Raw genomic sequence first — 15657 nt, forward strand, 5'->3', positions numbered from 1 at the left:
ATGCATGACAGTATCGTTCTGGAAGTCATCCTCCACTGGTAACTGTTATATTGACAAGACACACCTAAGAGTTGACCCAGTAGTCAGGGACATGAGCACACATTTAGACAATAATCTAACCTCAGACCATCATATGTCTGCAGTAGTGAGGAAATCACTCTATGTTATACAGCTTATTAACAAATGTATGGCATCTAGGTTGAAGCAGGTCGTTGTTACACTGTATTCAGCACTCATCAGACCGGTCATTGACTACAATCCCCTTTGGTATGTACTAAACCAGGTATATCTAAGAAATGGAACTTCCATAGAGATTCCATACAAAAAAGAATATGGGGCGTATTGCAACTCAAAGGTGGCCTCTTCTTTGGAGTAGGCTTCCTATTCACGTTAAGCAGAGCCCTTCCCTAACCTTCATCAAAAGCAAGTGGAAGAATGGATGGGGAAGTGGAAATTCACACCTGGGGTAGTGCCTATGTCCCTTATGGACAGAGGCATTCTGTAAGATCCTGAATGCACATGCACAAATCCATGTCATCCTCTTGCCCCTAGGGGCCATATATTGGGTAAAATCGGGTTATATTGGCTAGGCTTGTAAGGGCCCTTAAGCAGTTAGCCAAGTAATCTCCTATGAACCTATGAATAACCTATCCTATAAAGACTGACTCAAAGCCCTATCCCTGTAATTTGTTTCTTACAGTCTGTTGTGGGGAGTTCTATGCTTGGCATACAAGGCATTGTCAGACCCCACCCTGATGGGCCTCCTATATATTCGAAAGAAAAAAAAGCACCATAACTGCTGCTTCTAAAGACTTAATCCTTGCTAGTGATATAAACAGGACTTGCTGGGCAGACAGGTACGTGTCCCAAAGACTGCCCATTCTCTGGAACAGGTTCCCTTTCCACGTATACAGAATAATGTTCAACAGGAGGACTGAGGTTTACGGGAAGGCATGAAATGAGCAATTTATATAATATTGGAGTGAATGCTAACTATTAAAAAGAAAGAAAGCATACATGTAATATATAATGCATGTAAATATAATAATATTTTTTTTGTTAATGCATGTGTACCTATGTCTTAGGTGATAAAATATCTCATAAAAGTGTTTACAAAAGTATGACACAAGAGTATTTCTTCTCAAATAGTCACTGCAATGAAGTCTGTAAATGAGACGAACAATGTCAAAGAACACTGTGACCTAATCTAAGCCCATGTTGATGAAAGAATAAACATGGTTTCTGTATATAGTAATTTGGAAGTCCACAAGCTCTTCTAAAAGATTATTGCTTGTGTCTTATAACTCGGACAGACTAGGTGGTTATTAAACTGACTCCTCTTGTCACACACTTTACAGATGTGCACAGTGACGCCTATTATACAATGGTAGCTCGTTATCATTCAAAAATGTGCGCGCCCCGCCAGCATGCCCATTGTAAAAAGACCAGCTATCAACAGAAAAATGTCTGGTCATTCGTACTTTCTTTTATTAATATATGCTAAGGCTTTGCAGTTTTCTTGAGCTAAGAGAGAGAGAGAGAGACATATGGAGTGCAGAGAAAATACAAGGAAAATCAGGTATGTTATGCAAAACTAAAGAAACGTATTTTTGTCCTGTCTCTGTCATACCTTCAAACTGTGTAGATTATAGTTTGTTGTTTTTTTTTTTTTTTTTTTTTAAAAAAAAGGCAAGCAACAGAGGTCTTTCTTTCTCCTTTGCTTGCTTTCCAAAGCACTGATGTACTTGTAAGCGTAGGAATGCAAGTCCAACACGCATGCACAGTACATCAACAAAGCAGAAGAATGTGCAGACAATGTGGAAGAACACCACAGCACCACTATGCAAAGACATTATTTAAGAAAAGTAAATAACATTTCTTAAATAATGATGTCACTATAATAATAACAACCAACTCCTGGGTGTAGTACATTTAAGCAATAACCGATGACATGATGTGGTATATTGAAGATTTACCCACAGCTGGGGTGGTTTGATCAAGAGGGTGAAGCTTGAGTGATTAAATACAGCCAACCATGGGTAAATTTCAGTATACCACAACCATGGAGTCGGTTACTGCTATTATACAATGACATTATTTAAGAAAAAATACTTACTTTTCTTAAATAATGCCTTTGTATAACAGCGCCGTACTGTCCTTCCACAGGTGGTGTTATCTTGCTGCCTTGTTTTGATGCACTGTGCATGCATATGGGACTTGCATTCCCACTATTACCCAGTACATCAATGCTTTGAAAAGGGAGCAACAGAGAAAAGAAAGTTTTCGTTGCTCCGATTTTGTTTTGTTTTCTTTTTTTTATTAAAAAAAAAGTTTGGGCTACTTTAGGGGGTAAGAGAGAGACAGAATGCAGGAAATGCAAAGAAAATCAGGTATGTGTCTTTAGTTTTAAATAATGTCCAGATTTTCTTTGCATTTCCTCCATGCTGCGTCTATGGTATGTCCGGAGTCTGGACTTTGCAGTTTTTTTAGTTTTTACTGAAAAAAATGAAAGTTATAGAAATATACGAATGGAAAGAAGTCCGGGTGACCAGACCTTTTTCCATTGGTATATTCTGGGCACGCTGGTTGGGCTGGCCAATCAACGGGCACGTTTTGGAATATTAACGGCCAGTCATTGTATAATTATAAGTTATGTACTCACTATAAGTCAGCACCTGTGTTGTCCACCTTCATTCTTCCTCACCAATGGGTTCTGATCTGATCCTCAAATCTGACTTGGCCGCATACAACAGACTTCAGATCCAGCTCTCGAGCTCCTCCCTCTACCCATACTGCTCTATTCCATCCCCAACACTTCAGATCGAGTTTGCTGCCTAATCTCCCATTTTATAACAGCGACAGACATAGACAGAAGAAAATCAGGGCTCAGACCTGGAAATTAATAGTTCCAATACAGTCTAACAGGTACTTCCAGGAGTGACAAGGATGGGAGATGAATGGAAGGGAAGGTGAGGAAGAATGAAAATGGACAACATAGATGCCAGGTTATGGTGAGTACATAACTTATAAATCTGATGTTGTCCTTTTAATTCTTCCTCACCAATGGGACAGAGTCCCCAGCGACGTAGCCCTTGGGAGGCCCTCCTGGAGGGCATGCTGGAGCACTGTTGAATCAAAAGAAGCAGAGAATGATGTCTAATTTGTACTGTATAACAAAAGTATGAGTCTTTGACCAAGTAGCCTGAGCACAAATGTCATCAATGGAAGTCCTTGACCAAAAAGAAGATGAAGTAGCTACAGACTAGGTGGAATGAGCTTGAGGGGGGGTTGTGGTAAATCTAGTCCTTTTTGAGAATAAATCAATGAAATGCAATCAATAATCCATTTGGCTAGTGTAATTTTAGATACTGCTTGCCCCAAGCAATTAAGGGAAAAGGAAAAGTACATTTGTGTAGACTTACCATAAATGTAGATGTTCGAGTGTATTCACTGTTGCAGTCATCACGTTTGGGTTATCTGCCTGCAGGTAGCCCTCAGCCAGCCTGAATACCAGAGTCTTGGGATTTCTGCGTCAGATTGTCAGGGGTATAAAACATGTAGCCGATGCCATTACATCAGTTTTTCTTGCCCCAGATGTCAGGTGCCCCCAAAATATGAAGCAATTATATGGTGTGGAACACCCCCAGCAAAAATCAAATACACATAGTATAAGATATGCCTAACCAAAAAGGATAGTTGAAAGCAAAGGCAATCAGGGAGCTGGAGGGAGGGTAACCAGGACTGCAACAGTGAATACACTCAAACATCTACATTTATGGTAAATGTACACAACGTATTATGTTCTTCTTGTTTCACTGTTGCAGTCATCACATTTGGGTTGATTCCCAAAGCTAAGGAAGGGTGGAGGTAGATTAAGAAGCATTAGGCCTGGCAGTCAGGCCCTGTAAGACTGCTGTGGCAAATCCAGCTCTGGATTTAGAAAAGACAGGCAAGTGGTAATGCTTGGTGAAAGTGTGTACTGAGCTCCAGGTTGCAGGTTCCAGGATGTCTCTGGTAGAGTCTCCTCTGAGAAATGCAGTAGAGGTAGATGTAGCCCTAGTGGAATGTGTTCGTATCCCCTGTGGGGTAGGTTTTCCATGGTGCTTGTAGCCCCTGCAGCAAAGCTGACTAGCAGCTGGTCAGATTTTCTGAGAGGCTTACTCCTGTCCAAATACAATCTAAGCTGTCTATGCACGTCTAGAGAATGCAGTATCCTTTCCCCTTTATTTTGAGGATTAGAGAAAAAATAGGCAAATGAATGGACTGGTTTAAAGCCACACTAGACACCACCTTGGGCATAAAAGATGGGTTAGTCCTGAGGGAAACCCTGTCCGCATGGAAGATAATGAAGGGTTCCACTGCCATAAGGGTCTGCAGTTCAGACACTCTTCTTGCTGAAGTGATGGCTAGAAGTAAAGCTGTTTTCCAGGAGAGGAATTTCAACTCTGCTTTAGCAGCTGGTTCAAAGGGGGGAAGTGCAAGTTTTTCCAATACAAAGTTAAGGTCCCAGGCTGGAGTAGGAGCTCTCCTGGGAGGTCTTAAATTTTTGGCCCCTCTAAGGAACTGTTTTACCAGAGGATGAGAGAAGAGGGGTGGCTCAGTATTATAATGAGCTGAGATGGCAGAGTCATGACTCTTGTGGAGCATTTCTGTTAAGTAATCTAGTATTTGAGGTAAGCTGTGCACAGCTGTGGCCATCCCTTGAGACTGGCTTCTGGAACAGTATCTTTTCCACTTTACTGAATAGGATTTTCAAGTACTCGGCCTCCTTGCCTCAAGAATGACATCCAGCACCTGCTTACTGAGGGTTGCTAGAGGTGAGTTCAGGGGATTAGCCAGGCTGAAAGGTACAGGGTCTAAAGCTGAGAGTGCAGAATTTGCCCCCCCTGCTGGGACAGCAGGGAAGGGAACTGAGGCAGGTGCCATGGTTGTAGCATTGTCAGACTGCGCAAAAGAGGATACCAGTGCTGGCGTGGCCAGTCTGGTGTAATCAGGACTGTCCTTGGCTTGTCCTGTTTGATCTTTAGTAGAACCTTTGACAGGAGAGGCAGAGGGGGAAAGGCATAGACTGAGAGGCTTTCCCTGGAAAAGGACAGGGCATCCACCTTCCAAGCTTGGCTGTGGGGAGTTCTGGTGCAGTATTTGTTCAATTGTATGATTAGTTCTGAGGGGAAGCAAACAGGTTCACCTCTGGTGTCCTCCATCTGTTCCCCAAAAGCTTGAATATTTTGGGCTCCAGTTTCCATTCGTGTGGGTCCATGAGATTTCTGCTTAAGTCATCTGCCAGTAAATTTAGTTTGCCTGGCAGGAATTGAGCTTGTAGGTGCATTTGGTTGCTCAAGACTGTGCTCCACAAAGCCATGGCTAGTCTGCAGAGTGGGTAGGAATGTGTTCCCCCCTGCTTGTTTATGTACCACATAACTGTGGTGTTGTCTGTCTTTACCAATAGTTGTCCTGGAAGAATAAGGCCTTTGAAGGTTGTCAGAGCATTCTGTACAGCTAACATTTTTTTGGAATGATATGCAGCTGCATCTGCTTTGGGTTCAATTTGCCCTGAATGCACTGCCCTGCCATGTGAGCCCCCCATGCATAGTCTGATGCGTCTGTTGTTAGGGTTTGGGCAGCAGGGGGAAGGAACTCTGCCCTTAGACATGCAATGATAGGAATTATTGTTTCCACGTCCTGAGAATGCTGACATCATAGACTTTTTAGATATCACTGAAGTTTCCTCATATGCAGTCTTGCATATAGAATTAACAGAATGCAAGAGGCCATGAACCCCAGAGCTTGCAGTATTTTCCTTGCAGACAGCTGGGTTTTTGTGGCTAGTAGGTTAAGTAAGTTGTCAAATAAATTTGTTTCTCAGGAGTAAGGAATCCCATCTGGGAAGTTGTGTTCAAGCTTGCTCCTAGGAATACAATCTGTTGGCAGGGTACTAGGTGCGCTTTCTTTTCGTTGATGGTGTACCCCAGTGAAGTTAGAAGTCTCTTTACAAATGCCAGGTGCTGTAGTAGCCAGTCCTGACTTTCCGCCTGAATCAGGCAATCGTCCAAGTATGGGTAAATCTGAATACTTCTCTGCCCGCAAAAAGCAATGGCTGGAGCTAGGCACATTGTGAATACCCTGGGAGCAGTAGATAAGCCAAAGGGATGTGCACAGAGCCTGCCCTGAAGCAAAGGTATTTCCTGCAAGATTCCTTTATGGGGATGTGCAGGTAAGCTTCTTTTAAGTCTAGGGTTGCCAGCCAGGCATCCTTGGCTAGCACAGGAAGCAGCTGTTGCAGATTTAGCATTTTGAATTTTGGAGCCACCTGAAAGGTGAAAATAGATAAATCCCGGATAGGATGCCAGGAGTTTTCTTTTCTTGGAACCAGGAAAGTACAGTTGTGTACTTACCATAAATGTAGATGTTCGAGCGTATTCACTTTTGCAGTCATTACACTTGGGTTATCCTGCTGGCAGGCTACCCTCAGTCGGCCTGAATTCCAAAGTCTAGGTCCGGCGTCGGTTGCTGTTGCCTCTTCCCTAACATCAGTGCACCAGGGGTATAAAAGATGCAGCAGACGTCATTTTCTTCAGTTTTTCTTGCCCCAGATGTCAGGTGCCCCCAAAAGGGTAGGATAAAAATATGCCAATAAAACATGCATGCACCAAAATAAATTATTCCTTCATCTACAAGCAAATACACCGCATAAGTTGTATAGATTAGAGAAGTGCAGATAAGTTGCAGCAAAGATATGGGGGATGGTGGGTGGGTAACCTGGACTGCAACAGTGAATACACTCGAACATCTACATTTATGGTAAGTGTACACAACTGTACTATGTTCTTCGTGTTTCACTGTTAAAGTCATTACACTTGGGTTGAATCCCAAAGCTATGGTTGGGAGGCTGGAGCTAAATAGCATTAGGAGCAGCTATGAGGCCCTGCAGAACTGCAGTGGCAAAGCCTGCCCTGGATTTAGAGTAGAGTGGTAAATGATGGTGCTTTGTAAAGCTGTGCACTGAACTCCAGGTAGCAGCCTCCGAAGTGTCTTTGATTGGTACTCCCCTGAGGAAGGCTGCTGAAGTGGCTGCTGCTCTGGTTGAATGTGGCCTAATGTTCTTAGGCACTGGCTTGCCATGTTGTGAATAGCAGAAACGAATGCAGTGGCCTATCCACTTTGAAATAGTCTGCTTTGAGATAACCTTTCCTTGTGATACTGCAGCATATGTCACTAGTAGTTGCTCTGTCTTTCTGAAAGCTTTGGTTCTGTTCAAGTAAAAGCGTAGCTGTCTGTGTATGTCTAAAGAATGCAGCATTCTCTTCCCCTTATTCTGTGGGTTTGGATAAAAAGTAGGCAGATGAATAGTTTGGTTAAGGGCCACACTGGACACTACCTTAGGCATAAATGTTGGGTTTGTCCTCAGAGAAACCCTGTATGGATAAAAAATGATAAAAGGTTCCACAGCCATGAGTTCCTGTAACTCTGAGACTCGTCTTGCAGAGGTTATTGCTAGGAGCAGAGCTGTTTTCCAAGATAAAAACTTTATATCAGCTGTAGCGGCTGGATCAAAAGGAGGAAGGGTGAGTTTTTCCAAGACATAATTGAGGTCCCATGCAGGTACTGCTGATCTCCTTGGAGGCCTTAAGTTTTTGGCTCCTCTGAGGTACTGCCTTAACAAGGGATGAGAAAAGATTGGTGGCTCTGTATTGTAATGAGCCGAAATGGTAGAGGCATGAATTTTAATTGATGAAAAGGATAGACCTTTGTCCAGCATCTCAGTTAAGTATTGCAGCTTCTGAGGAATATTTGGTACAGCTGTGTCAATTCCTTGTGCCTGGTTCCAAGCACAGAATCTCTTCCATTTTCCAGCGGAAGATTTTCTGGTACTAGGCCTTCTGGCCTCCAAAATGACATCCATTACAGCTTTAGTGAGAGGCGTGTTTTGTATGACTACATTATCCACCATGCTGCCAGATTTAAGGTCTTCTTAGTTGACTGTGCAGGATCTGATTGTTTTGTTGGGATAGTAGATGAGGTATTTGAGGCAAAGTCCAAGCCGGACAATGAGACAAGTTCCTTAGGATTGGATACCAGTACTGGCAGGGCCAGTCTGGGGCAATCAGTATCATCTTTGGTTTCTCTTGTCTGACCTTTAGGAGTACCTTGGGGAGGAGAGGCAGTGGAGGAAAGGCATATACTGCTAAGCTTTTCCAGCTGAAAGATAGGGCACCCACTTTCCATGCTTGTCTGTGATAAGTCCTTGTGCGGAATCTTTTTAGTTGGTAGTTGTGAGTAGAGGCAAACAGATCTATATCCGGTCATCCCCATTTCCTTCTTATCATGCTGAAGACTTGTGGATCCAATTTCCACTTGTGGGGAACCATGAGGTTTCTGCTTAGTTCGTCTGCCAGAGTATTTATCTTTCTTGGCAGGAATTGTGCCTGCAGATGTACTTGGTAAATCAATGCTGTGTCCCACAAAGTCATGGCTAGTCTGCAAAGGGGGTAAGAATGAGTGCCTCCCTGCTTGTTTATATACCACATGACCGTGGTGTTGTCTGTCTATCAGTAGTTGTCCTGGATGAAGTAGGTCCTTGAAGGCTGTCAGGGCATTCTGAACAGCTAGCATCTCTTTTTGATTGATATGCAGATGCATTTGGTTTGCGGACCATGTGCCTTGAATACATCTTCCTGCCATGTGGGCCCCCCAGGCATAATCTGATGCATCCGTTGTTAATGTCTGCCTGGCTGGGGGTAAAGTGAATGGCTGTCCCTTGTTCTGGTGACAAGCCTTCGCCCACCATCGAAACTCCTGCTGCAGGCAGGGAATGAGGGTAATTACTGTTTCCAGGCTGTGGCAATGTTGAGTCCAAACACTTTTAGGTACCATTGACGTTTCCTCATATGCAGTCTCGCATATGGAATTAGTAGAATGCAGGATGCCATGAAGCCCAAAGCCTGCAGAATTTTTCTTGCAGATAACTGGGCCTTTGTTGCCAACAGGTTGAAATAGGTAGTCAGTTGCCTTTGTTTGTCTGGCGTGAGATAAGCCATCTGGGCAGTTGTATTTAAGCTTGCACCCAGGAATATTATCTCTTGAGAGGGTACTAGTTTTGATTTCTTTTCGTTGACTGTGTACCCTAGGCCTGTTAGAAATCTCTTTACAAACGCCAGATGCTGTATTAGAATGTCCTTGTTCTCTGCTTGAATGAGACAGTTGTCCATGTAAGGATATATTTGTATTCCTCTTTGTCTGCAGAATGCAATTACTAGTGCCAGGCACTTTGTGAAGACCCTGGGCGCAGTAGATAAGCCAAAGGGTAGTGAAGAGAATTGGTAGTGCATTGAACCAGCTTTGAATCTGAGGTATCTTCTACATGTTTGTCTGATGGGACATGCAGGTATGCCTCTTTTAGGTCTAAAGTCACAAGCCAAGCCTTCTTGCCCAGCATGGGCAGTAGTTGCTGTAGAGTCAACATTTTGAATTTTGGTATATCCAGAAATGTGTTTAGAATAGATAGGTCCAGTATTGGTCTCCAGGTCCTGTCCTTTTTTGGTACCAAGAACAGTCTTGAATAAAATCCTTGTCCCTGCTCTTGCTCTGGTACTTGTTGAATGGCCCTCATGTCCACGAGGGATGAGACTTGCTTTTGCGCCTCTGCCCACTGATGTTTTGGCAAGTCTGGCCAACCGTTTGTCCTTGGCAGGGTATGGAAGTGAAACCTGTAGCCTTGAGACACCATGTCTAGGACCAATTTGTCCCGGGTTATTATGTGCCAATTTTGAGAAAAAAGTGCTAGTTTTCCCCCAAAAGGTTCTGCCAGAAGACAAGTGCTTGGTGTAGGCAGGGGGAAGTCATTGAGTCTGTTTCCTGTATGGCTGTGATTTGTCTTCTCCACTTTTGGAGGTAGAAACACCCCATTGTTTAGACCTGTACGAACCTTGGGGCTGGGATCTGCCTCTTGGGCATCTGTATCTGCCTCTTTGTGGTCTGTCTGACACTGGAAAGGACCAATTCTTTGTAGGCCAGTGTCTGCTAAATCTTGGGAGGCTGAACCTGTAAGAAATCCTTAACCGTTTGCATGGATTTAGCTTTGTCCTCCATTTTCTTTAAGACCTCTTCTGCTTTAACACCAAACAAGGTATCATGCTGTAATGGGGCATCTAATAATTTTGCTTTGACATGATCAGGCAGATTTTGTTCCTTTAAGCAAGCATTCCTCCTGATGACAGAACCTGTAACAGCGGCTCTGCAGGAGGCCTCCAAAGAATCAAAACCACATTGCAAAGTATGCTTTCCAACTTGTTCAGCTGCATGCAATAAATCCTGCATTTCTTTGTTTTCTGCACATTCAGAATTTATCACCATTTTCTGTTTAAGCAGTGACATAATATATTGCTGATATTTGAGCATATAAAACTGACAATTTAAAGCCCTTACAGCCAAGGTAGCAGAAGTGTAAATCTTTTTTCCCCATCTGTCCAATGCCCTAGAATCACTGTCAGAGGGGGTAGGGTTTTTTGCAGAGGAAGCCTTGACCCCTTTGGGACCCTGAGAGATAGTTTCTGGGAATTTATGAGAGTGAGGAACCCTGTAGTATCTGTCCGGCTTAACAGGAGCTGGAGGTAAGGAGTCAGGGGTCAGACTGGACTCTGAAAATACATCATCAACAATGTCTAACACAGGTGGAATAGCTAGGGGCATGTGTTGTGGTAGTAAAAGGAAGTCTCTGAGCCTTTTCTTAGATTCTGAAAAATCTTGGCTCTCCCAGTGGAAATGCTCCCTCATGGTATGCAAGGTTTCCCCAAAAGAGTAATCCTCAGGAGGAGAGGCTGAAGGGATAGATTCTTCAGCATCAGAATCCTCAGATGAGTATTCCTGATCAGAAGAGGAATCAGACGAAATGGAAACCTGATCTGAAGATTCATATTCTGTCTCTTGCCTAGGCCTTTTATCAGGTGGGGGATGGGAACCCCTGATCAAAGTAATTAAGTCTTCGGCCATTTTGAGCATCTGTTTTTTGGGCATGGTGGCCTGTCCATGAGGCTGTTGTACTTGTTTCTTTGTCTTTAAAGGTGCTTTAGTCTTTGCCTTTGAAGCTGAAGTCGTTTTAATGTATAAGTGAGTAGGTCTGAAAACACCCTCAGAAGCCGATGCCTGCTCAGCGGCTCCGGACCCATCTGAGGGAATAGTCTCTGAAAGTCCAATACCTTGAGCTTCCAGAGGCCTAGTCGACTCCACGTGGGAGTCGGTAGCGGCCTGCGGGTCTAAAGTAGCGGGTGTCAGGGGCTGCGAAGGCGCCTCACTGAGAACCAGCGACTGGCTTAGAAGAAGCCCCGTCGTCAGTTTTGGACCTCGGATGCCTGTCCTTTTCTTTTTCTTTGCGTTTCTTGTGAATTCCGGTAGTCGGATGGCTATCCAACTACATCGTATAATTAAATCTTCTGCCAAAATAGTGTAATGCAAAATCGTACTGACGCTTAATAGTGCGTTGGTTAAATCTAGCACAAAACTGACAACTAGCAACGTCGTGGTCTGGGCCTAGGCAAGGAATACAGTAAGAATGAAAGTCCTTATGAGGTATTTGCTTCCCACAAGAAATACAATTATTAACTTTTTCTGACATCGGTCTGGAGCAAGAAAAAAGTTTCCCCAACGGGGTACTTAGCTTTTAATGAAGACTTCGGATCTGAAATTCAAACACGAAAATCTCAGGAGTCGGCCGACCAGCACGTGCGAACTGCTTATGCTTCGGGCACCGCACGGCTAGAAAGACTGAAGAAAATGGCGTCAGCTCCATCTTTTATACCCCCGACGCACTGACGTCAAGGAAGAGGTGACAGCAACTGACGCCGGGCCTAGACTTTGGAATTCAGGCCGACTGAGAGTAGCCTGCCAGCAGGATAACCCAAGTGTAATGACTGCAACAGTGAGACACGAAGAACATCAGTCTTGAATAAAAGCTTTGTCCCCTTTGTTCTGCTCTGGGACAGGCTGAATAACCTTGATGCTGAGGAGAGAAAATACTTGCTTTTGGGCCTCCGCCCACTAGTTTGGGGGTAGGTCTGGCCACCCACTTAGGGTTGGGAGTGAGTGGAAGTAGAATCTCTATCCTGGGGAAAGAACGTTTAAAACCCATTTGTCTTGGGTAATGTATTCCCAAGTTTTTTGCAAGCAGGGCGAGTTTTCCTCCTAAAGGTGCAAGTACTTGAGCAAGGCTTGGGAGTTAAGGATAAGTCATTGTGCAAGTTTACCATAGGGGGTGGCTTACTACTCCCTGTTTTAGATGTGGAAGCAACCCACTGCTTAGATCTGTGCATAACCTGAGACTGAAGTCTTGGTGGTCTGCTGCTCCTGTATTTGGACTGAGAAGGTCTGAGAGGGACTCGAAAGGACCAGTTCTTTGAAGGCCAATGCCTACTGAATCTAGGTGGCTGTACTTGTAAGAAATCTTTAACAGTTTGCAAAGATTTAGCTTTCTCCTCCATCCTTTTGAGAACTTTTTCTGCTTTATTGTCAAATAGGTTTCCTGGGAGCTAGAGGCAAAGTATCAGAGATAAGGCTGGATTCCAAGGAAACATCATCTACAATCTCCAGAATAGGAGGGATAGCTAGAGGCCTGTACTGAGGCAGGTTAAAAAATTCCCAGAGTCTCTTTTTGGACTGAGAGTAGTCCTGGCTTTCCCAACGGAAATGCTCCCTAAGGGTATGTAGGGTTTCACCAAAAGAAAAATCTTCTGGAGGGGAAGCAGAGGGAATGGAATCCTCTGCATCAGAATCCTCATAGGTAGATAAGGATATGTCCTGGTAGGCAGAAGGAACAGAGATATCAGAATCCTGATCAGAAGAATCAGAAGGAAAATCAGTTCTAGGTCTCTTTGAGGGGGAAGGCTGGCTTCCACTAATTAAGGTAATAAGGTCTTTAGCCATTCTAATCATTTGCTTCTGAGGCCTGTGGGCCTGAGAATGTGCTTTGGTAGTCGGTTTCCTAGGTGTAGTGTGAACTTTAGGCCTGTGAAATTCAGTATTTTTGGCTTGAAATGAAGTCGTCTGTTTAATATGAAAATTGGTAGGCCTGAATACACCCTCAGAAGTTGGTGTCTGCACAGCGGCTCCGGACCCATCCAAGGTAGAGACATCCGCAGGTTCCACAGTTGAAGAAGCATCTCGTGGCATACCAGACTGCGAATGGGTCTCAGTAGAAGAATTTGTAGAAGCAGGTATCAGGGGCTGCTAAAGTACCTCACTGAGTACCGGCGGACTGGCGACTAGCTTAACGGTAGCATCGTTGGCAGTTTTGGACCTATGCAGTCTGTCTCTGTCTTTATCCTTACGTTTTATCGGAAGATCGGTAGTCGGATGGCTTACCAACACCATTTCGGAGTACAGAGATCGAGAGCGAAAGTATTAGAAAAATTGCCCGACGATGGATAGTTCGGACAGTGAACAAGGCACAAAACCGATAGCAAGGGATGTTGTGGTCTGGGCCGAAACAGGTGGCGCAGTAAGAATGAGAATCTCTATGAGGTATTTGCTTTCCACATGCAAGACGATTATTAATTTTTTCTGACATCGGTTAGAGCAAGAAAAAAGGATCCCCAACGGGGTACTTACCTTTTAGAAGACTTCAGGTCTGAAACTCGAAAACGAAAGTTTCAGGAGTTGGCCAACCGGCACTTGCAAGCTGCTTCTCCTTCGGGCACTGCACAGCAAGAAAGACTGATGCAATGGCGTTGGCTACATGTTTTATACACCTGACGTCATGGGAGAAGTGACAGCATCCGACGCAGAAATCCCAAGACTCTGGTATTCAGGCCAGCTGAGGGCTACCCACAAGCAGATAACCCGAATGTGATGACTGCAACAGTGAAACACGAAGAACATCAAAAAGCTTATCAGGCTTCCTAAACTGCTTTGTTCAGTGAAGATAAAAATGTAATTGTCTCTGCATATCAAGGAGATGAAGCATGTGTTCTCCCTTATTCATAAATTTTGGAAATAAGAAAGGTAATTGTATGGAGTGGTTAATGTTAACTTCAGTCACCACTTTAGGAAGGAAGGAAGGAAGGGTTTCTTTGCAGAGACACCCTGTCTTTATGGGAAAAAAATGTAAAGCGGCTAAGCTGGAAGGGCATGGAGCTCAGAAATTCTTTTTGCTGAAACAGATACTAAGATCATCATTTTCCAAAAAAGATACTTCAGATTGCATTTGTCTGCCAGTTCAAAGGGTTGCTGAGCTAATCACTGAAGGACCACAGTGCGGTCCCAAGGAGGAGAAGTGTCGTTTATTGGGGATTTGAGGAGAAAAACAATCTGGATGAAGCCAGAGAAAAGGATTTGTTTCCAGAATAGAAAGTTGAAATTTCTGTCAACTGAAGCTTAACTGTAGAAAAACTAGATCCTTCTTTAAAAAGAGTTGTTAGAAAAAGAAGAATGGCCAAGTTCTGAAAAGGGGCCAATAATCTGGTTAGAGGCCCAAGCAGAAAATCTTTTCCATTTGCTTCTGTAAGCTTTCTTGATAGAAGCTTTCTGGGAGGGCAAGATAATATTGCAAACTGGGGAAGAAAGCCTGGACTGTCTAACTATTACTAGAAGCAGAGAAACCATGCAATTAGCTTGACGGCATAAAGGTTGCGGTGCTGAATTCTCAATGGATGAGACAGGAGATCCTGAGTGGGTTCCTGTATTCATGGAGGATATTGCAAATGAGAAGGTCAGATGGGGGCAATGAGGATGACTGAACTCTTCAGCCTGCTTACTTTCTGTAAGAACTTTAGAATCAAAGGAAGGAGAGGGTAGACATATAAGAGACCCAGGGGCCAATCATGAAATGGAGCATCTCTCGGTGTCTACTCAGGAGGGGGGATAAGAGTGAAGTACTTGCTGCACTTGGTGTTGAGAGGTGAGGCAAACTGGTCACAGCAAGGTTGGCCCCAGCAGCTGAAGATTATATTCGCTAGCGACTGACTGACAGACCACTCTTGAGGGATCAGAATGGATCTGTCTGCTAGCACAATGGTTTTCCCCGGGATGTATGTTGCAATGAGAAAGCGGTCTGTAGCGATCTCCCATTCCCAAACCATCATGGCCTCTTTGCACAGTGGACAAGATTGGTTCCTCCGTACTTGTTGATGTACCAGACTACTGACATGTTGTCTGTTTGAACTGCAATAGTCCCCCAGAGGCAGAACGTCTTAAAATGCCTGATCTCAGCTCTAGGACATTGATATGTAACTTGTTCTCCAGAGGGGGCCATGTGCCTTGGACCATCTTTCCCAAGAAACACCTCACCCCCACCCCAGTTGGGAAGTGTCCATGGTTACCGTGGGAACTTGGGGAGGAAGGATCAATGGTCTGCCCAGAAACAGGTCGAACTGAATCCACCAGCAAATATGACATTTGCAGATTGGAGTGAGTATTACGGGAAATAAAAGGGGCTGATAAAGCATGGGCCATACCGCCAAGGTCCACTGAAGATTTTTCAAAAAGAATCGTGCTAGAGGGACCAGAAGTATGGCAGCTGACACTGATCCAAGAGCTTGTAGTACTAATCTTGACAGGGGAGAAGGGTGACAGAGCACAGACTGAACTTGATGTCTCAAAGATGTGATTACGATGGAGAGGTAAGGAAGTCACCTAAGCTGTAATATTCAAAAGAGTCCCTATGAATTC

General features: G+C 44.1%; 1 protein-coding gene across 1 annotated transcript in view; it reads right to left on the reverse strand.

The window, feature by feature from the left end:
* The window catches only part of NBEAL2 (neurobeachin like 2), a 3059867-nt gene that overhangs the window by 937669 nt on the left and 2106541 nt on the right, over positions 1-15657 (reverse strand). The window lies entirely within an intron of this gene.

The sequence above is a fragment of the Protopterus annectens genome, chromosome 3.part0 (assembly GCF_019279795.1).
Source record: "Protopterus annectens isolate FY-2018-M chromosome 3.part0, PAN1.0, whole genome shotgun sequence".
Classification (NCBI taxonomy): domain Eukaryota; kingdom Metazoa; phylum Chordata; order Ceratodontiformes; family Protopteridae; genus Protopterus; species Protopterus annectens.